This window comes from Lissotriton helveticus, chromosome 3_1, assembly GCF_964261635.1.
Source record: "Lissotriton helveticus chromosome 3_1, aLisHel1.1, whole genome shotgun sequence".
Lineage (NCBI taxonomy): Eukaryota > Metazoa > Chordata > Amphibia > Caudata > Salamandridae > Lissotriton > Lissotriton helveticus.
Genome location: NC_136061.1, coordinates 1237082814 through 1237108301, shown reverse-complemented (window position 1 = coordinate 1237108301; position 25488 = coordinate 1237082814). Strand labels below are relative to the sequence as shown.

At 46.4% G+C, this 25488-nt stretch overlaps 1 protein-coding gene across 2 annotated transcripts in view; it reads right to left on the bottom strand.

Moving 5' to 3' along the window:
* Positions 1-25488, bottom strand: part of LOC144823403 (ceramide kinase-like protein) — a 534328-nt gene that overhangs the window by 476717 nt on the left and 32123 nt on the right. For both annotated transcript variants that reach the window (XM_078681879.1, XM_078681880.1), the window contains exons 2-5: positions 16834-16866; positions 16699-16732; positions 11107-11139; positions 10972-11016 (exon numbers count right to left, since the gene is read on the bottom strand). The gene's annotated coding sequence lies outside the window, so the exon portion shown is untranslated. The remainder of the gene's footprint in view (positions 1-10971; positions 11017-11106; positions 11140-16698; positions 16733-16833; positions 16867-25488) is intronic.

Genomic DNA, 25488 nt, shown 5'->3' with positions numbered 1-25488 from the left:
GGCATGTATTGCCTACCATAATTGGCGTAGGTCTGTATTTTTTTTTTTTTATTGTTTTTGCAAAAGACAACACTCAATACCAAGAGGACTCACAATCAAAAACCTAATTATTTTTTCTTTGAACACAAGATAGTAGCAGCATTTATGCATTTGAGGCCTCTGAAAGATTAGGGAGACATATTATCTGTGTATGTTACAATTTCAGGAAGATGACTTAGGAAGAAAGCAATAGAATTCCTGGACACAAAAAGAATGCAAACAAGGGACACATGGGAAAGACTACAACCGTTCGTAAATAGAATTCTAAATTCTCTGCTATGCAACAAGATGACAAAAAATAACTCTTCTCCGACAAGGGGCAAGAAACACTTCAGACCGACCAAATATACATTTGGGGAGGAGAGATATTTACTGTCAAGACAATTGCATTGTTAACCTTTCAGAATCAACGCAGGCAGACTTATTAGTGTTGACCACTGGGTTCACATACAGTCCATTTAAACCAATACACAAAACAGAGCTATTCAGTGACCCGGATATAATTTTCAGACATTTCATCACAGAATACCGGAAATGGGGCAAAGCAGCACTGAAAATATGGGTGCCTATGACATTAAAAAGTAACAAAATTCCAACTGGACCCCAGAAACAGGATGCTGCCAGGACAACAATCAATACAGAGGAATTTTTATGGCACAGTATCACATTTACCATCCCAGGCAAATAAATCGAATAGTCATGTAATCAAAGGCAATGGAGAAAAGAGCTATCAAGTACGTGAATAGCAACAGCTGCATCAAAATACATGCAGACAAGGGAGGAGCATTTTTCATATCTAGAAAGCACTCAGCCATCTTGCAGATGGGAGATACGCAATACCAAATTTCAGGATGACCCAACCAAACAGTACAAAATGGATCTTAACACGATTATAAAAATACTCCTAAATAACATAAAGGAACACATTAAGTGCCTAGTACTAGAGAACCTTCGTAGTGGCAGGTTCTTTATGCTCCCCAGGATCAAGAGAATAGCCATAGGCACCCACTCATCTATGGGTCCGGTTTGTTAACTCATAGCACTCAGGTTTGTTAACTTAAAGCATCTCTGTAGACAACATCCTCAAGCCATTCATAAGAAAGAGAGACCAGTTGCATCCAGGACACTCCTGACCTACTAAACAGACAATGCTATTGTCTCTCTTCCACCTGGAACTTTACAGGCAACCACTGATGTGAAGTCACTGTGCCCCAATACTCAACAAAAGGATGGGGCAAAGGATTGCAAAAACACCCTGGAGCTCAGAACCCAGTTTCTGATACTGCAGCCAAGTATTCAGAATTTATCTTGACCCACAACCATTTCACATTTGGAAATGGCACCTGTCTCCAACTGACTGGTTCCAATATGGGAGCATCGTTAGACTCTCAGTTTTGAAACCCTGTTCCTGGTGCACCTACGGAGAAGCTTACTTGCCAACCTGTTACTACAGAACTTTGAGATACCTACACTAGATAGATTATAGTCTCCTGATTTGGAAATTTAAGAACAGGACATTTTACAGCTCATCGGAAGATGTATTGAATTTCACCTGATCATCAATTTTCAACTTGTCTGCTAATCAAAAAAAGATATACTTGGCGGACATCACAATTACGATAGAAGGAAGCCAGCCATGTGGAACAATATAGCGCAAACTAGTAGAGAGGGAGAGAGCTCTCTGAAGAGTGACAGCTTTTACTCAAAGCACATGAAGCATGCCACAATAGTCAACAGAAATGCTCTGGCACATTAAAGTAGAATGAATAGGTAAAGGATGTGAGATCTGACCACATAAATAAAGGGGAAAATAATTAAACAGTGGATAACCAGAGTCACAAAGCAACCAGGATTGCTCTGTGTAACCTCTTGGAATATAAGACAAGAGACCAAAGATAGGCTTCACATTATCTCTCGTACACAACCCACTGCTTAAAAACCTACATAGATTGCCCCGAAATTACTGCCCTTTCAACAACATGATGATAAATTGTGAGTGGTCTTCCAAGATATGCTCGTTCTTGCATTCCGACAATGGCCCAAACTCAAAAGTATTATGGCACTAAACACATTACATGGACATACAATGGAAAATGGAGCCGCGCATGTAAAAAACAGAGATGTCTAATTTGACACTATAACAACATTTCTAATACAATAAAAATACCGCACACTAGGAAAGACTACTAAATTAATGAAGAATTCACCTGTGCCTTAAACAGTGTTGAATACATAATCATATATTTGAAATGCTAGATTTGTGACTAATATGTTGTTCAGGGTCATGGAGGACCTCGCTTGGCAGTTCAGGCTGGACCGCCCTATTTGAGGATGGTCAAGACTAATTTACGTATAGCTGAATCCAAACTGAAGGGACATGGTGAGCAAAATATCGATGGACTGGGATACAGCCCTAGTTAAATACCAGCGGCTGAGATTAGTTCAAGCTTTCCAACCATCACTTTTGGTTTGTACTCTGTAGTGTATCTTGATTTGCGGCATTTAGATCGCATCAGAGCATCATCTAAAGGTGTTTGGGTTTTGGGCTCTCAGGTGTTGTAGAATTTGCCTTCTTATTTCAGATCCATAGATCACTCCTACAGCGGTTCCAAGATGTTGTCTTTCTCTGATTAGTTTGGTAGTCTCTATCTCAGGGATAGTTTTATTCCGGGGCCATGAAGCCAGGTCTCCACCCTTCAAGTTCTGTCTACACCACGGGTGTCCAACATTAGTAGAGAAGAGACAGTCCCATGTGATATTTTCAGGACAACCACTGTTGTAAGTTTATCTTACATAGAATTCGGGGTTTTAAATGGGCAGGTAGTGTCAGGCTCTGACTCAATGCCCATTTTTTGTTTGATTGGGCAAGTACCAGCACTTCTAAATAGTACATGTATTCTCTGGGATAATATTCTCGCACATGGCCTGTGGTGTATGTTTGTCAAATGAAGGTCACCCTGATGTGAACATACATTAACTTTTAGCAAAGTTGCTTATATGACCCATTCCACCGTGGACAGCACATCTTGTGAGGTCACAATCGTAAGGCGAGCCAGAACAGCAATTAGCAGGAAACAGAGTGTCTACACAAACATGTGTTAGTGCATTTGTGTTGGCAGATCGGGAATATATCACCCGGAACCTTTCAAAATATCACTAGGAGGGAAGTTAAACCTAAAGACAAATATGCCTGATCCTCCTAAAATATAGCATAGAAAACAAGTGTGTGAATTTGTTGAAAATCAAAGATTGCGGATCATGTGTAATCTGCCTACTGAGGGTCCAAGTCAACAAATGTTTTTAGGGAAAAAGATTTGCTAGCATGTGCGAAAAGCTGGTATTGTGATTATGATATCGAATGTGAATTAACAGATTTGATGAATTTTCCGGCTCTAAACCGATTTTGTACTGGGCAAACTGTGATCGTCTATTATTGAGCTCATTGGGGGGGGTCTTATGGCATAATGTAAGCACTGGCCGCAGCCAGTTTTGTGCTGACTGTTTTCTTAAGTGGTTGAACAGTTGGAACAGTGAATTTGTACCACTTTAGACAGCGATAAATGATTCTGTGTCACAGGAGCTTTCGTAAATGTGCTGCTTTTGGCTGGGAAATAGTGCAGCATTTACTGACAATTCTAAAGCAAATAATGGAACATACTACAATAACTTACACAAAGCAACAAAACAACTCAAGTAAAACATACTAGGGCACATCATAAAAAAATAGTCAAATCAGAATACAACATAAGGATTACAGTACTACAGGACTAAACCACATTGCAATAATGCAGCATAAAAAGACAGCAGCACAAAGGACAACAGACCACATCAATAACACAACTAAATGCCGCACAGCAAATGCGAATAGACGTTCTTGTCACACATTACCACCTCCAGAATCCTGTTTTGAAAATACGGTGATTAAATGTGTTTAAGAACAAGAGCTACCTCAACAGCACCAGTCAAAATGTGTTGCGACCTGACCCAAGTGCTCTTTTTCTCTCTCGTTCTCTCTTGGCCTCTCTAAGGTGCGCCCATGTATATTTTTGGATAAACCCCTAAACCAGAATTTCGTGGATTTTCATGAGAATTCTGCTTGGTCTGTTCAGCTCAGAAAATGTTTGTACATGTGTTTCTGCAACAGATAGGAGTAATTGTAGTTTGTGGGTGGAAAATGGTGGGTATTTTTATGGAACACTCTAGCTTCCTCTATCAACTCATGCCTAAGGTGAGGGATTGCCTTGGGGAATTTTTAAACATAACAAGCTATTTGTTTTTGCTGCAGGCAGTTAGGGAAATCCCAGTAAAAACAGCCCAGCAGGCTTGGAAACAGGCCCACAAACTGCTAAAAAGACGGACCTGTCAGACCATCCCTTCTGGTGGTGCCAGTTTCACTATAGGCCCATTCAAAACTGAAATTTTCTCATGTCCTCATCCTAGGTGTTTTAGGCTCTAGGGGGAAACAACCATTACAACACAGACATTACAATGCACTACGTTTACAATGCAGCTGTCACAACGCAACTGCCATTGTAAAATCATGTGATGTAATGGTAGTTGCGATGTAAAAATCATGTTGTAAAGGCATGCATTGTAATTGTTTGCGTTGTAACATCATATAGTCCGCTCTAGGGCATGGGCTAATCTACAAGGGGGCAGGGTTGGATTGGGATTGATAATCAGCCCGGGCAGACTAAAAAAAATGGGCCACATTTGCATATTGCCTTTCTGCAAAACATTGCTTTGTCAAAGTTTTACAAAAAGAAGGGGGTGTCTCTGACACAGGCATGTTTTCTTAACTTTACTTAGATTAAAAAAAATGCACTGATTAGTTCACACTGGTGAAACACACCTGAAAATAAGTGAGGTAACTTCTGCTCATGCCCCCTTCCCCCACTCAATCTGCATACCTTAATGGGTAGGATCAGCAAGAGAAAGGGAGTGACACCTCTGCCCATTCATAAAAGGGAGATAATGGAGGCCCATCTGCCACCAGAAAGGGCACTCAGGTACCCACTGGGCTGCCGACTGATCTGAACAACACAGATACCACACAAATCGGCCCCCAGACTGCCCAAAAAAGCAGCCCACAGCTGGAAATCAGATACCAGCTCCTTGGCCATTGCCGAGTGCCCGCCTTACCAATCCGACCCTGCAAGGGGGGAGTCAAGTACATAAATAATGTGTAAAGATCTCTCGGATTGGACGTGATTTCCCTGCATGCTGCTATGGATTTTCTAATAGTTGCAAATCTACTTGAACCATAGGAGAAACCAAGCCATGTTTGGATCGTAATTTTTTAACTAGAGGTGGGCTAGTCAGTGCAGTGGAAGCATGAGCCAGGCTCAGTTTGAAGCCTGGCTCTGGATCAGCTCGAGGTCCTTTTGGAACCCCGAGCCCATATTAAGCCAAACTTTCATGTGGCTTCTGGCTGTAGTCCTTTCTCTACCCAGGACATTGTCCTATGGCCAGAGCTGCCGACTTTGGAACTGATGAACTAAGTTTGAGTATTAAATCGGCTATACACCCTGTGATTCTGGGCAAATCACATACTATCCCTAAAGCCTGTAAAAATTAACTAAACAAATGAATGTGAACTGTAACGTATCTGAGTGGAGTTTGTGCTATATAAAATAGGCAGAAAAGTTCACAAAGAAGTAAAAACAAAGCCTTAACATAGCTAAAGAGAGATAGATGCCATTTAGTGGCTGGGGCCTATGAAGTGAAACCAGAAAACCTTAGTAAATCACTGCTTCCTCACATAAAAGGTGCGATCTGAAGCATATATTTAATTGCACCAAAATTCCCTTTTCTTCATTATTGTTATGGAAGCACTTTCAAATATGTGAGTTCAGAATACAAGTTGTACAAAAATCTATTATGTTTGATTTAATTACCCATATTTTTCTCTACAATAATCTGGGCCTATACAGGGTTTACATGACACCTGTCTTGCCCCTTAGCTCGCTAATAATTCATGTTTAAAAACTCACTTTTCAGTACTTCTCAGTGCAGTGCTATAATGTGGCCTATGAATGTCAAAGCTTCCACATGTTAAAGAAATGCATAATTTTGTATTTTGAAGAGACTTTAAAATGTTTTACAAGATATCTGCTGTGCAATTTACATGGCTAAAAGTGGCGTAACAATAATTGAGGGGACCCCCCTGCAAGGTACGTGGAGGGGCCCCTTCCTGACTCTATCAGGATCTCGACCAGGTGAGGTGCTGTGCTGAGGTGGCACCCTGGAGCTTGCCCCCCCCGCACTGTGCGGGCTGCGGCGGCCTGTGTTACACCCCTGCACACAAAGTCACTTTGCTGGGCTTTAAATTGCTTCATAAACCCGGAGTAAGGCAACGCAGCTCAAATCGTAATGTTGCCTTACTCTGCGCAAGGGAGACATTTCATGGGTGTGGTGGTGGGTGTTCCCAAGCAACTCCTATGGTTTTTGATGCATTTGCAGATTTACAAGGGGTGTAAACCAGGGAATGCACCAACATCATACTCTTCCCCAGGTGAGGCGTAATGAGGAGAAATAGCAATATTTCTCCTTGTTTTTTCCTCTTACTACATTTGCCACCTTCTGCAGCACACATAGAAAGGGGGAAAAGTCTCTCAGGATTGCTTTTGTGGAGGAAGGTGCCCTTTACAGCACAAAAACAATCCTACATGCAACGGAGGCACCCTTGCACCCTGGTGCAAGGCTGCCTGTGTTGGTGCTAGACTGCCAAAAGAGTGCAAGGGTAAAGGACAGGAATGTGCTGTTTTGGAAAAATACAGTGTATTCCTATCCTTTACCAGTGACACCGGGCAGCACAGCAGGGTGACCTGCTGCCCTGCACTGAGCCACTATTTCATAAACAGTAATTGTATTGTAATTGCATTTATATAGCGCTTTACTAACCCTGACAAGGTGTCAAAGCACTTTTTTGGGGAGTAGCACGCTACTCCAGGACCTATAAAGGATTAGTGTTGAATTACTATAGTGAAATATGAAAGTCATTTGAGTGCTAAATAGATGAGTCAGTTATTTGGATTTAGAAGGATAGTGGAGGGATAGATGAGGGAAAAAGATTTGCATTTATATAGCTCGTTACCCCTGATGGGGTGATTAAACGCTTTTTTGGCCAGTAGCACTCTGCTCCGGAATCCATACATCAGAGCCGGCCGGTAATAATCACATGTGACAGTAGTGTGCCGAGGGAAAAATAAGCACACTAGGGAGACAACAACAAAAAAAATCACACCACCATGAACTTTGAGAAGTCTTAAACAAAATGAACAAGAAAAGGCAGCATCTGAAATATCGCACAGAATGAACAAACAAAAGAAGACGAAGGAAAGCCCGCACATGCTTAGGAACAAGCAAGAAAATGAGTGTCAATCAAGCCTCCCAATATTATGCAATGGGCCATATATAAGTACATTGAACTACGTGGTTCCAGTGAGCCACTGGGACCATCCCTGAGAGAACTCGCCCTTTCTCCTTGTAGAAAGGATTTCCCACAAAGTTCATAAATTGTTCAACATAAATTTATTCATATATATGGAGTGGCGTTTTTCGAGCAAACAAACCAACGGAAGCGAATCAAGCGCATCCAACACGCAAATCAGCGCGGAAACACCGCACGAAACACATCAGGCATCTATGTTATTCCCTGATGAAGGGTTACTCTACAGCCCGAAATGCATTGGATATGATAATCAGACAATGATGCCATATTGATGTACGAATGAAATGACCAAAAACGAAAATTCTATTTGATTTGAAAATATATATGAATAAATTTATGTTGAACAATTTATGAACTTTGTGGGAAATCCTTTCTACAAGGAGAAAGGGCGAGTTCTCTCAGGGATGGTCCCAGTGGCTCACTGGAACCACGTAGTTCAATGTTATGACAAGGCGTATTAGGGGTCAAGACGCCACCTGAGTTGAACCGATCAAAAAATTAACTAACAAGAGAATATATCAGCTGTGCATCCATCCAACCAGGCTTTCCATATATAAGTACACCATAAGCTAACAATAAGTATAGCAAAAAAACAACACAGGCGATGTCCAGTATGCAAGACCTAAAAGGCAGGCTGTTTTCAGACTTAGAAATAAGCATCAAGGTGGAAACTTGTTCCTTGGTATGAAAATGAACAATGCATTTCAGGAATTTCCAGGGTGCTCGCGGCTTCCTCCTACAGTGCGAGGGAAAACCCCACATCAGCTAAAGATAACAAGTCCGAGCAGACCGTGCAGGGTGGTATCTATGAACTAGACCAGGAGTTGTTAAAAGAAATAACAATTACACAACATAAGCGTTGAATGTGAAAAGCTGAAACTTTTGATCACTACTTTGCAGTGATGTGCCCATTATGTAGTGATAAACAGGTTCAAGAATTGTTATATTGCTATGACTGTGCAATATCCAAACACATCATCATGTACAAATGTTTCTGTGAAGGAGTGATGGGAATGAACACAACGTTTCACTTGCTCATACTACATAACAAAACCGTAGTAACTGATGCATATTCTGGGGGTAGCATATTAATTTTCGTATACGTGTGTTTTAGAGTTCCTTTCACAATACATCCAGGTCATCAATTTATCACAAGGGTATGGGGCGGGGATCAACAGCCAATACAAATACGCATAAAAACATTCTTGTGTCCATCATTCAACATGCCGCAGGTTGGTATAGTAATAATAATTTAGATATATGAAATTTAAAACAGCCATGCTTGCAAAGCACAGGACAGAGGGCATAGGCGTGGAGATGGGCGGGGGACGTGGCAGCGCCAATCTGTGTTTGTTTCACCTGCAAACGCAGGTACCTTGACATTTGAAATACCACTTCCCCTGGACGCGTATAAGAATAAAAAAAATCTAGATGACTGCTCAGTGAGCACATTTAAAATACTTTTATTTGCTAGAAAGGCCCCTTCCATCAGCACCCAATAGGGTGCCTTGTTGTGCCTTGTCTATGGCTGTAAATTTTGAGACATATTTCCCAAGGGACTTGATGAGCTCCTCTCCGAAAAGAAGGCCTTTTGGATTTGAAGATGGCTCTTTGTCGGCCATATCGGAGAGCTTGGGATCAATTTTGTAGAGAATTAGTCTACGCCTCTCAGTGTTAATGTTAGCGTTGCCCAAGAGTATTAGGGCTCTTTGGCTCCAACATCTGATAAGATCAGTAGTAAGAGGTGTGCCATGGATATGGCTCTCTTCAGCTGAGTCGAGAATTCCTGCAAGGGTGCCAAGTACATCAAGAACAAGGTCCTGGCAACCCTTAAGTGATTTTTCTATCCCTTTTCTAGGGTCACGACCGAGCTTAAAAAGAGATTTTAAAAGCTCAGGGTCTAGATTGGGAGTCTGACAGGTCTTATCTTCAATGGAAGGTCTTGAGCATTCTGCTCTAAGAATATTCCTAGTTTTCCTTTCTAGGAGATTGCGAAGCCATTTTTTAAATTTTTAAATTTTTTTTTACTTTTCATTTGTTATTGTTTAATACCATGTGCCGGGTATCAGAAGCCAGTTAGAATATCAAAAATAAGTTTACCTTTTGAATAGAAATGTTTCCATAAGCATGCACAGCGAGACTGAAGAAGAAGTATGTTTCTTAAACGTTCCTTATAATTTCCACAAAAATAGCACAGTGACAGTTATTCCACCTTCGTTTTTTCCCACTCTTTGAGTTGGATCCCTGAAAAAAGGTTCTGCCTTTTAACTGTTTTTTGTCCTCTATCTTTTTATTGAATTTCCATTTTTAATGTGCAGTTTCTAATGGATCCTTATAACTGCAGATTCCTCACCCTGTGTGTATTCCCAGGCACTGGATTAGGAGATTCTTTGTTTTATTTTTTTATTTAAAGACCTTTATTGTACCTTTCGAATCATACACAGCGTCTGTCCTACAACCCTAGGGGCCAGCCCCAACAGGATCACTTGCATGTAAAACTGTCCGAGTAACACAGCCCATGTGCCGACATCCCTGGGGTTCGGCGGCGTGATAGAACAATGTGTGTACATAACTGGCATTGTTACTTCTGATAAGTATAGGTCCGGTTTTCCTATTTTATACCAACCTAACTTAAATAAGAAAGTTACCACATACTATCCGTAAGGCAGACAAGCACTTGAAAGCACAGTACCCGTCCCGTCTTGGACATAAGGTTTGTAAACAGTGGGTAAACACAATCTTTACAAGTGAATCAGTGTTAGCCATTCTCCCCCCCAGGTGTGTGTCCCTGTTGTAGTGTTATGCCAAGCCAGCCCAGGCAGTCTCACAGGCCCTCCCCCTCCGAGTTACATGTCAGTGCTGAGCTCAAAATGCCTTCAACACCGCCCCCTGTCAGGACCCGAACCTTGGGTTCTATTCTTTACTACCCGACTAAGACGCTGACCGGACCAGAAACTACAGAAAGCACTTGGGCAGAAAGGGTGCGGACCCGCGACATAAGATGGCCGCCGTTGTCGCCAGGGCAGACCACCAGTAGGCGTTCCAGTCTTTCAGGCCACAGCTGCAGGGAATTTGATATGCAGCGCGAACGTCTTGGAAGATGCGCACTTCACTGATGACCCTGACTGAAGCGGCCCGAATTCCGGAGCGACGTTAATCTCGTGAAGTAATTTACTTTATTTAGAGCAGAGCGGCTGTTTTCGCAACCTTGTCTTGAGATAAGCTGGAACCCTGAACTCGGTGCGTGAAGCCAAGCGCGAGTATTTCAAAGACGAAATTAAGAATTTCTGAGGAGAGTGTCGTATGAGCCAAAGTCGGAGGACTTAAGCATCTAGCGACGAACAGAGAAGCGGTTAGGAGAAGAAGAAGTCCCCGAGCTGACACGTCCGAGAAGAGAAGTATTTCGCTGGAACTCGGACTCCTGAAAAGCAAGCTAAGTAAACTTTGCTGTTAGCGCATTAATGGTATAAATTGCTTACCTGTTTAAAAGTGAAAACCGCAGTTGCAGTATTCCTGTTAAAAAACTACCAAGAGAAAATAAAAGAGAGATTATTACCAAGTACTCTGTTATGCAAAAGGAAAGTGAGAAACAATGTATATATGTAAACACTTACTGAACAATAGTTGAATAGTGAAGACTAATTAACCTGCAAAAAGAAGAAAGAAAAAACCAAGAGTTAGTCACTCAGAGAATCATATCCGAAAGACACAAATAAACACAGAACCCATTTAGAGGAATCTCCAATAATTAGTGAAGTAAGTGCACTTAATACGACTATAAATAATATCATATCCAGAGCTCATTAGAGGAGAAGATTAATATCTCTGTATTTCTTTACACTAGTGACAACTAATTAGAGGAGAAGAGAACACTATCAAAAAATTCAGAAGAGGAGCAAAGGTCCAGCAGTATAAGGGTGGGTGTGAGAAGATTATAGAGACAACAATAGAATAGATTTAAAATAGACAGTAGGGAGACAGGAAGGTAATGTTGTGCTGTTGTTTTAGGTTCCATCGAACAAGTCCATCCAGAGGGTAGCTGACAGAAGGAACCTACGCAGGACCAGTCTCTTCTCTGTTTGTTATTTTATCCAATTCCCCGTCCCTTAAGGTAATGATGGGAGGTTCTGTGTAAGACCTGCTAGCATTGCTGAGAGGGATTTGGGTACTAGCATCTCTGTTCCTGTGCAATAGTCGGTAAGCCAAGAATCAAGTTTTATAGTTCTGACAGAGTGAAGTGCCCAAGTTGCCTTCGCACCCGAATAGAGATGGCGGAGGGAATTGACGTCCAGTCCTTAGGTACAATCCTAGATGCAATACAGAAGGAATTGGGAGCGGTTAGGGAGGAAAACCGAAACCTGAGACAAGAAGTAGTTAGTGCCAGAAAAGAAAATACCGAATTGGCGTTAAGATTGCGCCAACCAAGCAGCTTGGAGAGGGAAGCCATGAACCCAGTATTAGAGACTACCAATAGATCTACCACACAGGTGATACATTATCTCTCCCCTGTCATCCCATTGGCAGCTCCAGAGAGATTTAACGGGGATCCACAGAAGGCGCAGATATTCCTCTCTCAATGCTCGTTACACTTCATGTGCCGCCCTTCAATCTTCCCTGACGCGCAGTCTAGAGTGGCTTTCATACTCTCATATCTAAGTGGGGATGCAGCTTCGTGGTCCATGCCCTTGGTTTCACGAGATGATCCTTTGTTAAGGAATTTTGAAGATTTCAAACAGAAGTTTCTACGGATATTCGACCGACGGAGAATATCTCAGGTGGTGGATAATGAATTGTTAGATTTACGACAGGGAAATCGAGACTTAATCGCATATCTGGCCCAGTTTAACAAGTTGGTGGTGGAGACCAATTGGCCAGAGAACAAGAGGGCTGCAGTATTCTATTGTGGGCTAAGAGATGAATTAAAGGACACCTTGGCTCAGATTCCTAATCGGCCCACCGAGATTTCTGCACTTATAGATTTGGTGTTGGAGATTGATTTCCGCCAGGGAGAGAGGCGAGGAGAAAAGAAGAAAGACTTCAAGGTGATACCTCCAAGATTTGACCGGGCTCGGTCAGATGGTGCTAGGACCTCAGAGACATACTCAGGAGCCGAACCTATGCAGATAGGTGCCATAAGAGGCCCTTTGACCAAGGAAGAGAAGGAAAAAAGAAGAGCAAATAATCAATGCATGTATTGTGGATCCGGAAGCCATTTTGTTCGAGATTGCCCGAAGAAACCTAAAGGCCCCTTCAAGCCGAAGGAAAACTAGCTGCACCACCTGTGGGAGGAGTTGAGCAGGTGAGTGCGGTTCAAGAAATAACTCCACATGAACATCGAGTGGCGAATACGCTAAAATCGGCAGCTCCTCATTTAGTTCTGAATATGGAGGTGAAATTCGGGCGGACTACCTTAACAGAGGTATCAGTGATGATTGACTTGGGAGCCACAGGGAACTTCTGCGATTTGAGATTTGCTGCTAAGGTTGGAATACAAGTAATCCGAAAGACAAAGAGCGAGCCTGTTCGTGCCGTAGATGGAACAAATCTTTCTTCTGGACCGATCGTGAGCCACACAGAGATAATCCAATTGACGACCAGTGATGGACATCAGGAGAAGATTCAGTTTAACCTGATAGATGCCCCCCAGTTCCAACTAATTCTCGGCCTCCCATGGCTTACTGAGCACAACCCTACGATCAATTGGAGCTCCAGAACCGTTGTGATGGATTCGAGTTATTGTCATGAGAATTGTTTTAATTCAGAGACCAGACTAACAAAAGACAACCCAGCATTGTCCTTGTGTGCCGCTGGGCACTCCATGTGTGTAATAAACGTTCAGGAAATTCCCGAAGAATACAAGGAATTTACGGATGTGTTCAATGAAGTGGAAGCAGAACATTTACCACCACATCGAGTTTATGACTGCAAGATAGAATTAGAGCCGGGATCAAATCTGCCATGCAGTCGTGTCTACGCCTTGACCGAGAAAGAGCATCAACATCTAAGGGAGTACTTAGACAAATATCTAGCCAATGGTTTCATCCGGCCGTCCCAGTCGCCTGTTTCGTCTCCCTTATTTTTCGTGCCGAAGAAGGAGGGAGAGTTGCGGACGTGCATCAACTACAGAGCCATCAACAAGATAACCAAGAAAAATCGGTACCCCTTACCATTGATTTCGGTGCTTCTAGACCAAGTGAAAGGAGCTCAAATCTACACAAAGCTCGACTTGAGGGGGGCCTATCATCTAGTTCGAATGCGCAAAGGCGATGAGTGGAAGACGGCATTTCGGACAAAATTTGGGCTTTTCGAATATCAGGTGATGCCCTATGGTTTGTGCAATGCCCCAGCAGCCTTTCAGCACTTCAGACGATATTCTAATTTATTCCTCAGATGTGGCGAAACATCACGATCAAGTGAAGGGAGTCTTGCAGAAGTTACAGGAGAACAAATTGTTTGTGAAGCTAGAAAAATGCGCGTTTGATGTGTCGCAGGTGGAGTTTTTGAGCTTCGTACTGTCACCTTCCGGAATTTTGATGGATCAACGCACGGTGGAAGCGGTGACGAACTGGGAATCTCCGAGGAGCGTGAAGGAAGTCCAAAGCTTCATAGGATTCGCTAACTTCTATCGGAGATTTATCAGCGAGTTCTACAGAACGATCCTTCCCCTTACAAAATTATTGAGAAAAGGAACCAAGTTTGAGTGGTCAAAAGAAGCGGAGGAGGCCTTTCAATCTTTAAAAGAGGATTTCACCACGGCGCCAGTCCTGTTACATGCTGATCCGTCGGAACCTTTTTACGTAGAGACTGATGCTTCAGACCAAGCAGTGGGAGGAGTGTTATCGCAGCGACACAAGACTACAGGCCAACTGCATCCGGTCGCTTATCGATCTAGAAAGCTGACTCAAGCAGAGATAAATTATACAATCACTGAGAAGTAGTTGTTGGCCATCAAGGATGCCTTTAAAGAGTGGCGACACTATTTAATGGGAGCCCGTCATCAAGTAACGGTGTTCACGGATCATCGCAACTTAAAATTCTTGAAAACTGCCAAAACTCTTACACCACGACAACTGAGATGGTCTCTGTATTTTGTAGATTATGATTTTGTGATCACGTTTCGTCCTGGTGTTCAAAATGGAAAAGCGGATGCATTATCCAGAATCGGTACGGAGTTTCAGAAGACCTCTACAGACATTCAGCCAATCATCCCCACTGAGAAGATTATTGGAGCCACAACCTCCATTCGACTACAGGAGTCGATTACAGATGTCATGAGTTCAGAGGCCATGCAGAGTTGGGCGGAGGAAGACGCTGACAGAAGGATAATTCAACAAATGCCCTATCATCGGAATGCCTTGTATTTACCGACAACTGAATTACAGCAACAAGTAATGCAAGAATGTCATGATGACAAATTAGCTGGTCACAAAGGAGAAGCCAAGACTGAGGAGTTAATCAAGAGACACTATTGGTGGCCCAAAATGGCATCGGATATTGAGAAGTATGTTAAGTCCTGTGAGATTTGCGCGCAGGGGAAGTCGGAAGGCAGGCTCCAAAGGGGTTATTGCAACCTCTACCCACACCTCCCCATCCATGGCACACAGTCACATTAGATCTTATTACAGATTTACCTACTAGTCAAGGATACAACTCCATTCTGGTAGTGGTAGATGCCTTTTCAAAGATGGCCCACTTTACAGCTTTAAAAGGGGTACCTTCAGCCAAACAGTTAGCTGCCCACTTCAGCTCCCTAATTGTCAAGCTACATGGGATTCCTAAAATTGTCATATCTGATAGGGGTTCCCAATTTGTGTCCCGATTTTGGAAGGCCTTTATGGAGGGGTTGGGAACAGAAGTTAGGTTCTCCACTAGTTACCACCCTGAGACAGACGGGCAGACAGAAAGAGTAAACCAAGAGCTGGAGCAATACTTGCGGCTGTTCCTTTTAAAAGAAGAAGGGAAATGGTCGGAATATTTGTGGACCGCGGAATTTGCTCACAATAATGCAAGGAACAGCTCGACAGGGTATTCCCCCTTTTTTGTGAACTATGGCAGGCACCCGATTGCTAGCATTAGACAGTCGGAAACAGCAGTTCCAGCAGTTAAAGAAGTCATGTCACACCTGCTTTAAATTCAGCAAAGGGTTATAGACAATCTACAAACAGCCAAAGAAAAGTACAAAGAATATGCCGATCGGAAGAGACGAGCTGGACCATCCTTGACAAGGGGAGATCAGGTCTGGTTAAGTACTAGAAATTTGAGGCTAAAAGGAAACAGGAAGTTCCAACCTCAATTTATTGGCCCATATACAGTGGAGGAACAAATTAATCAGGTTACTTATCGACTAAGACTGCCACCAAGATTAAAGATACACCCAGTCTTCCATGTATCACTGCTAAAGAAGGCTTCTGCAAACCTGAGAACTCAATCACCCCCGAAGCCAATTGAGTTGGAAACCGGAACTGAGTATGTAGTAAAAGAAATTTTAGACTCCAAGAGATCCAGAGGGAAGTTGTATTATTTGATAGACTGGGGAGGTTATGGCCCTGAAGAGCGATCTTGGGAATCGGAGGAGGATGTTCATGCACCGAGATTAATTAGATCCTTTCATCAACGATTTCCCACCAAGCCAAGAAAGAGAGGACCTGCCTTGTAGGAGGGTACTGTCAGGACCCGAACCTTGGGTTCTATTCTTTACTACCCGACTAAGACCTGACCGGACCAGAAACTACAGAAAGCACTTGGGCAGAAAGGGTGCGGACCCGGCGACATAAGATGGCCGCCGTTGTCGCCAGGGCAGACCACCAGTAGGCGTTCCAGTCTTTCAGGCCACAGCTGCAGGGAATTTGATATGCAGCGTGAACGGAGTTCCGGAGCGACGTTAATCTCCTGAAGTAATTTACTTTATTTAGAGCAGAGCGGCTGTTTTCACAACCTTGTCTTGAGATAAGCTGGAACCCTGAACTCGGCGCGTGAAGACAAGCGCGAGTATTTCAAGGACGAAATTAAGAATTTCTGAGGAGAGTGTCGTATGAGCCAAAGTCGGAGGACTTAAGCATCTAGCGACAAACAGAGAAGCGGTTAAGAGAAGAAGAAGTCCCCGAGCTGACACGTCCGAGAAGAGAAGTATTTCGCTGGAACTCGGACTCCTGAAAAGCAAGCTAAGTGAACTTTGCTGTTAGCCATTAATGGTATAAATTGCTTACCTGTTTAAAAGTGAAAACCGCAGTTGCAGTATTCCTGTTAAAAAACGACCAAGAGAAAATAAAAGAGAGCTTATTACCAAGTACTCTGTTATGCAAAAGGAAAGTGAGAAACAATGTATATATGTAAATACTTACTGAACAATAGTTGAATAGTGAAGACTAATTAACCTGCAAAAAGAAGAAAGAAAAAACCAAGAGTTAGTCACTCAGAGATTCATATCCGAAAGACACAAATAAACACAGAACCCATTTAGAGGAATCTCCAATAATTAGTGAAGTAAGTGCACTTACTACGACTATAAATATTATCATATCCAGAGCTCATTAGAGGAGGAGATTAATATCTCTGTATTTCTTTACACTAGTGACAACTAATTAGAGGAGAAGAGAACACTATCAACAAAATTCAGAAGAGGAGCAAAGGTCCAGCAGTATAAGAATGGGTGTGAGAAGATTATAGAGACAACAATAGAATAGATTTAAAATAGACAGTAGGGAGACAAGAAGGTAATGTTGTGCTGTTGTTTTAGGTTCCATTGAACAAGTCCATCCAGAGGGTAGCTGACGGAAGGAACCTACGCAGGACCAGTCTCTTCTCTGTTTGTTATTTTATCCAATTCCCCCGTCCCTTAAGGTAATGATGGGAGGTTCTGTGTAAGACCTGCTAGCATTGCTGAGAGGGATTTGGGTACTAGCATCTCTGTTCCTGTGCAAGAGTCGGTAAGCCAAGAATCAAGTTTTATAGTTCTGACACCCCACCTCCTCCCGCTCCGCCTAGTCATCCTCCCCCTCCTCTTCTGATGTTAGTGGGTTGTCATCCTGCAGGGGTTCACAAATTTCCCCACTGAAGACATTCCACGGGGTCCATATTTTGTTCCATTTACGTGGGCAGGCCCTGATGGTGTATACAGCCCTCTCCGTAATCATCACCCTATCCATGTTTGCACACCATTGCGTCAACGTGGGGGCCTCGACCGCTCCCCACTTCTGTGCTATGTCACGTTTTGCTATCATCATACCCAACGTGGACCACTGTTGGCCGTATCTAGATAGGTCGTTCGGTTCCCAGACATTTAACAGGCATTTACGTGGTTCAGGGACTAGGGACAGTCCCATTGTTTAAGATATGGTGCGCATTATTTGTCTCCAGTACTCCAAGATGCGAGGGCATTCCCATATAGTATGAAAAAACGTTCCCTCCTCCCCACAGCCACGCAGACAGTAGGGATGTTGTGCCCGCTGTATTAAGTGCAGTGTCGTTCTCGTGTAATACACCCTGTGTAGGATCTTAAGCTGTGCGAGTCGGAATTTTGCCGATATGCCCACCTCCCTGGGAGACACCAATGCTGCATTCCATTCAGAGTCATCCAATTCTCCTATTTCTGCCACCCATTTATCTTTCAGTTTTAACGTAGGGTCAGATAGGTTATTATATTAATCAATTTGCGATAAGTGAGGGACGTTGCTCGTTCCTGCATGTATTCCGTGAGCAGGCGATCTTCAAGGGGAGATGCCTCAGGGACCTCCGAGTCGGGTGGGATGGCTGTAAGCAGGGCGTGCCGTACCTGCACATAGCGGAACGATTCCGTAGGTCCCAACTCATATTGCTGTCTCAGCTGTGCAAAGGGGACTACTGTTCCCTTGTCCCATAGGTCTCCCACTGCGGATATACCAATGTTGTCCCAGTGTGTAAAGCCCTTACAGTGTCTCAGGTTCCCCAAGGCCCTGGTGTCCCACAATGGGTTGAGCTTAGTAATTCGCCCCTTCCTCCCCAGTTTCGTTTGTACCGTGTGCCACAACTCTGCAGTAAGTCTCGTGGGTCCCACCAGTTTGTGCACGAGGCGCTGATCGTATAAAGGTACCAACATAGTGTTGGCACCTAGCTGTGCCCTATCAGCCCTATATGCCGGGTCGTCTTGGGGTGTATGCAGCCACCGGTTGATAGATGTTAATTGAGTCGCCCAATAATACAATTGCAGGTTCGGCAACGTAATCCCCACGTCATACCAATCCCTGTGCATTTTAGCCTGAGCTATGCGTGCCGGGCGATTACTCCATAGGAGGCCGGATACCAACGGCGACACCTGCCTAAAGTATCCGGGCAGCACCGGGTATGGTGTATTATCTAGTATATACAGGAAGCGCGGCAACGACATCATTTTGTATAGCGCTGCTTTCCCCAGCAGTGTCAAAGGCAGCGTCGCCCAGAATTTAGCATCTTGTTTCAGCCGCTCCAGAGACGGTTTCAGATTATTCCGAAAGAATTCCATTGGGTCCTTGGTGACATGGATTCCCAGGTACTTAAAGGAAGACCCTGCTGTTCTTAAGGGGCAGTCGTCGGCAGGAACGGGGGCCGGACCCTGCAGTACATACAGTTCCGACTTTGCCCAGTTTAAGGTGTATCCTGACACTTTCCCCTGCTCGTCACACAGAGCCAGAAGCGCCGGTATACTGTGTTCCGGGTCTGTAAGGTATACAAGCATGTCATCCGCATAGAGCAAGAGGCGCTCCTCCCACCCCTCCGCCCAGGTGATCCCTTTCAACAGTGGAGTCGAGCGTATCAGAGTCGCCAGCGGTTCCAATGCTATCGCAAAGAGCAGCGGCGACAGGGGGCAACCCTGTCGGGTACCTCGCTCCAGAGGGAACGTATGCGAAATGTGGCTGTTTGCCACAACCTGTGCTACTGGCTTAGTGTACAGCAACATGACCCAAGCTATGAAGTTAGGACCAAACCCCAGGCGCGCCAAGACCTCAAAAAGGTATTCCCATTCCACCATGTCAAAGGCCATTTTTGCGTCAAGAGCCAATATGACCGCCGGCTCCGAGAGTGACTGCGCCCTTGCCAGCACTCCGTGCACCCTGCGTAGATTTAGAGCGGTGTTTCTGTGTGGCATAAAACCTGACTGATCTGGATGTATTAAGTGTGAGAGGTGTGTGACCAGCCGGGTACCGAGGAGTTTCGCCAGAATTTTAACCTCTGCATTAAGAAGGGATATGGGGCGATATGACGTACACTCCTCCGGCGGCTTTCCGGGCTTGGGGATCGCCACAATAGTGGCGGTCCGTTGGTCAAGCGGGAGTTCAGCAATAGCCAGGCTTTCAGTGTACATAGCTAGCAGGGGCCCACTAAGCTAGTCCAACGTGGCTTGAAACCATTCTATCGGGATACTGTTTGGTACTGATGCCCTCCCGGACCTCACCGTGTGTATGGCCTTTTGTATTTCCTCCGTCGTGATGTCTGCCTCCAAGTCTGTGACAGCGTCCGGCATCAGTGTCTGGACGGGAATGGGACCAAGTGAAACTCTGGCCTCGTCTGCTGACACCACTCTAGCTGGGGTGTACACGCCTTCGAAATGATCGGCAAGGGCCTCCACTATCTCCTCAGGGCTTGTTTGCAGTATCCCCACCTTATCACACACTCGTTGTATTCCCCTAGTGCTCCCCCCTTTCTTGTCCAGCTAGGCCAGCATTTTCCCTGCCTTATCTCCTATGTCATAAATTCTATGTGTCGTCGCGGTGATTTGTTCAGTCGTCTGATATCGTAGGTGCTTCCTATATTGCTGCTGGCGTATGAGTAGGGTATGAGACGTGTCTGGCGTCGGGTCTGCCGCATGTGCCACGTTAGCGTCGTGCAGGGCTAATTCAAGCCCGGCCAATTCAAGTGTTTTCTCTCGCTTATATCCTGTTATTGACTTTATAGCCTGTCCCCTCAGAACCGTCTTATACGCCTCCCACAAAACAGCAGGAGACTGCACCGAGGAGGTATTTTCAGCAACGTAATGCACGTTGTTTTCTTGAGCGCCTTTCTAACCTCAGGGACATTGAGGTAGGAAGCGTGTATGGGAAAGATCCGTCTACGCGACTTCTCCTGGGTGGACAGCATTAGTAAGACTGGGGAGTGATCTGATATCCCCCTAGGTTGGATGTCAATGTTATCTACGTGTTGCAGGCCGTCACCCAACGCTAGGAAGTAGTCTATCCGAGATAGACTGTTATGCACCGTGGAATGATATGTATATTGTCTCGTAGTGGGGTGTATGTGCCTCCAGATGTTGACCAGGCCCAGAGCGTTCAGGAACCGTTGGAAACGGGAAGGACCACCAGCCTGAGTCACCGCCGGGAACCTGTCCACTAGGGCGTCCACAGTAGCATTGAAGTCTCCCCCGACCACTATATCCCCTTCAGGTAGGGCCAGGAGAAAGTCACCCAGTGCCGGCAGCGTGACTGAGTGGAGTGCCGGGGGGATGTACACCGATACTACATTCAGGAGTCTCCCCTCCCACTGCCCCTGGACTGCCGCAAAACAACCCTGCTCATTCCCCTTAGTGCTTAGTACTATGAACTGTGAGGACTTCTTGACTAGAATCCCGGTGCCCCTGGAACCGGAGGTGAATTCCGAATGCACCACCATCATATATCCTCTCCTGTCAAGCGCCTTGGATGCCCCCCCAATGAGGTGCATCTCCTGCAGAAGTACCAAGGCCGGTCCCTGCCTCTTCACTGCGTTCATTACCAACCCAGGCTTGATCTTGTCGCCCAGCCCTCGCACATTCCATGTCATAAGCCGGAGAGGCGTGGGCCACGACCTCAAGGTCCCCCCCTCATGGGTACGGGATTGGGAGTCGTGCATATTCGTTCTCGTACCCATAGGTGTGCCAACTGGATCTCATGACCGGAGTGTGCCGTCCGTCCCAGAAACCTAAGCGGTGTGTGTGCATAGTAGCCTGTCGTACCCTTACTTGTGGAACTTCAAAAACATCAAAACTATCCCCCCTGCCCCCCCTCCCTGCCTCCCTGCTTAACGGACATACAACCGCCCGCACCCCCAACTCAGCAGAGTGCTTTACCCATCCCTGTAACAGAGTACTTGCTTGCTGGGGTAGAGTACCCCCCGGAGCAGGTGGCCTCCCTGCCCTCTTCCGAGCACCCCAGGCCAGTGTCCAAGCGTGTCCAAACAGCAAAGCTTTTATCGGACAGCACTCAGGAGTGTACCGGGCAGTCAGGATTCCACATCACCTTCTGCTCCAAGGAGTTCCTGTGGAGGCGATCAAGCCACACCATCTCTGCCTGACGTCTGTGATCCCGCCTGGCTGTTTTCTCGGGGGTTCCGATTATTCCTGTGCGTGCGGCGGGGCTGCCCCACTTGTCTCCATCCCTCCAACCAGTCTTGGGCCGCATCCGGCGTGTCGAAGAACCAAACCCTGTCGTCCGCAACCACTCTAAGCCGGGCCGGAAAAAGCATTGAATAAGACAGTTTCCTCGCCCTCAGCGCCTTCTTGACCTCCAGGAAAGTTTTCCGCCGATGTGCGACCTCAGCTGTGTAGTCCGGGAAGAAGGCCACTGTGGAATTTTGGATCTGGATGGATGGCGACACCCTCGCCGCCTGCAAAATGGCATCCCGGTCACAAAAGTCTCGCCAGTATTGGTCTGGGTGGGGCCCCTGGCTTTGGGATCCCACCGGGCACTCTGTGCGCCCTCTCCACCGAGAAAAAGTGTGAAAGCCCTTTGGGATTCAGTTGCGTCTTGATCAGCTCCTCCACGTATAGATCCATTGCGCCTTTACCTTCTGATTCTGGAACCCCCAGAATTGGGACGTTGTTCCTCCTCCAGCGCCCTTCCTGGTCGTCCAGTTTCTCCCTGAGTGATTTATTTTCGGCCTCAACCCTCTCCATCACTACTTGCAGTTCCGACACGTCCTGCACCAAAGATTTCATAACCACCTCCACTTGTTGCACTCTCTCACTCATTTTGTGCATGTCCGCTCGTATTAGGGTAACCTCCGTGGCAGTGGACCCCACTGTGGCTTGTACTTGCGCCAGTGCGCGCATTACGTCTTCGAGCGTTGCCTTCTTGGCCCCCTCTCCTTCCGATGTCTTCCCCGTGGATGTGCGGGGCTCCGTTTGAGGGGGATTATGTTTATCATACGTAAACTTGCCAAGTTTAGATTGTGTTGAATTGTGCTTTGGGCCTCTGCCAGCCATGGTTCCCTCTACACATTCCACACCTGTGCTGGGCAGTCTCCGCGCCCCACGGGGCTCCTGTCTTCCACCAATCTCTGGCCCCCCACTGCCAGCTCGGAGTCGTTTGATTGTCCCCTTGCGCAGTGAGTGTCGGGTATTCAGTGAGTGTGCATTATGGTGGTAGAGTAGGAGTGTCAGGAGATTTGCGCCGCTGTGTGCTGAGTCTCTTCTGCAGCCCTTCGTGCACTAGGGCTCCCAATTCAGCCTGCAGTGGAAGGAGGCCCCGCAGTATATATGTTCCAGTGGAGCGCCTTTCTGCGCATTCACCTTATGCTCGTGAAAGGATTGCAGGCCTTTGCGCCATGTCCCGATGCCCTCGGGCTGGATTACGAACCCCAGTGCCTGCTCTGGCCCTGTGCTGCTGAGTGGGCGAGCGCAATGGAGCCTGTCCTCCCTACCGGATGGTAGCCGCCCGCTGAGTCAGCACTGGGTCTTGTGGTGCGTAGCGCGAGCCTGTGCCGCCATTACCGGAGGTCTCCGTGCCGCCTCACAGCTCCTTTCTCCTCACAGCGAGCACCCATCGATGTTGGCCCACTTCGCCAGGCTGCCGGACAGGGTCCGATGTAGCTTCTCGTCTTTTCCGCCGGCCCCGTATGTGTAGTTTCCGTATGGGCTGGCTTCCGGCCTCACGTCCCCGCTTCACCGCCACTTCCGCTCGGCCACCAGACGTATGTCAGCCCGCTGCTTTACGCCGCTCCCAGGCCCTGCCGGACAAGATCTCGCCTGAGCGTTTCCCGGTCTGCTGCAGTGCCCAAACTCGCTCCGCTGGCCGCCGCTCGGTCCTCGACCCCGGAGTGCCCCTTCAGAGGTATTTTAATGACAGATTATTAGCCGGATTTCAGGGGGAAGCCGCCTCGCTCCCGGAGCCTCTCCTTTACGCTGCTGCCATGCTCGGCTGCAAGCCACGCCCCTGCGAAGCCATTTTTTAGGTTTAAAGTATTTTATTGCAGTTTAAGAAACAAGGAAAAACAATACATACAATGAATACAGTCATCGTAATAACGAAATGCAAAGTCCCTGCTCCCGATGCGCCTTCAGGATTCCATACATTACCACCTGAGCAGTTGTAAAGCCGCAGCCTAGGTGTGAGCGTCATGATGACAGATTCCAAAACTAACAACCCCCCCCTCAACTCCCCCCACCGTGCCCTCCCCCCAGAACCACCCTCCCCCCCTTTGTGCTGAGCGAATGTCTCACACGTCCAGCACCTTCGCGAAGGATCCACACCTCCCATTGTGTCCTCCCTCCATGTTAACTAGGCTATCGGGGATGTCAGTCTCATTAGTCTAAGATATCGGGGACAAGTAATTTCTTTGAATTCCGACTGTAGTAAAGTATGGAAAGGTTGCCACAGGTCCTCAAATCTGTCCACCTCGCCTGCCACTGTGAGGGACAGCTTCTCCATTCCCAGAACGTGCCATAACCTGTGCAGCCAGCCTATGGTGGTAGGAAGGGTGGTGGTACGCCAATATATGAGTATGTTCTGGATCGCCGAGCCCAAAGCGATCGCTATCTGTCTGCCCCTCCTGGATCGTAGAGGGTACATCAAGCCATTAGGTAATCCTAGCAGGACATAGGCTGGAAAGCGGGGTAATTCAATGTTAAAGCGCTGGTCTATCTCGTCTAAAATCTCCTTCCAGTAAGGACTTAGTAACGGACAATCCCATAGTATGTGTGTAAGCGTGCCAGTCTGTCCGCATTCGCGCCAACAGGTGCTCGGGATGTTATGGTTCATTTCATGCAACCTCTGAGGCGTGTAGTACCAGTATGTGGATATTTTAGTAAAGGTTTCAGTGAGCCCAGTGTGGTACGCTGAATGACGCGCCCGGTAGGAGATATCGTCCCATTCTTTGTGACTCAGTTCCCTCCCCAGCTCTCGCTCCCAGCGAACCCTTCCTGGGTTATGTATGTGGTAAGTGGGGGGTTGTAAGAGTCGGTATAGGTCTGAGATGAGCTTGGCGTCCGAGGAACGTGTCGCCAGCCACATCTCGTATGGGGTGAGTTTCCGGTCAGCCAGATCCCGTACTTGCGACTGAAGCGCCCAGGCGTACCTGTAGATACCGCATACGCTCAGTTTCGGGTAGGTGGTAGTCCCGGCGGAGGTCCTCAAACGACACGGCACCCTCCGGGCCGTATAAGTGAAACAAAGCGCAGCATCTGGCTGCCCGCCAGAGCGCAAAAGCGCCAGGTTCCATCCCGCGTTGAAAGTCGGGATTTCCAATCAGTGGTTTAAGCGGTGACGGGAAGGTGGTGAGCTCATGCGTAACATTCACAGCGTCCCACACACGGAGCGGAACCTGTGTGACAAAGGATGCGTAGAGATTGGGGGGGGCGATGACATCTGCGCATGAAGGGTATCTCCTGCAGGGTCCTGCCCGCCACTGCCTGGTCTTGAAACAGCCAGTGTCTGTCAGATTCCCATTTTCTCCACTCCACCAGATACCGCAACTGCGCCGCCTGAAAATACTTGTGCAGATCCGGAATGCCAAGTCCACCAGACTCAGGTGCCAGCATGGACAAGGCTCTCCTGAGTCTGGGTTTGCGGCCCTGCCAGACAAAGCGCGCGATATCGGTCTGAGCCTGTCGTATCCATCCTCTCGGCGGCTGGAGCGGCAGGGCCCGGAACAAATACAGTACCTGCGGCAAGATAGTCATCTTCACCGCAGCGATCCGTCCCAGCAACGACAGCGTGCTTTTGCTCCAGCGGGAAAGCTCCTCCTTAATTTTCTTACCCAGGGCTGCGTAATTAGCAGTCACCATGGCAGGCAAA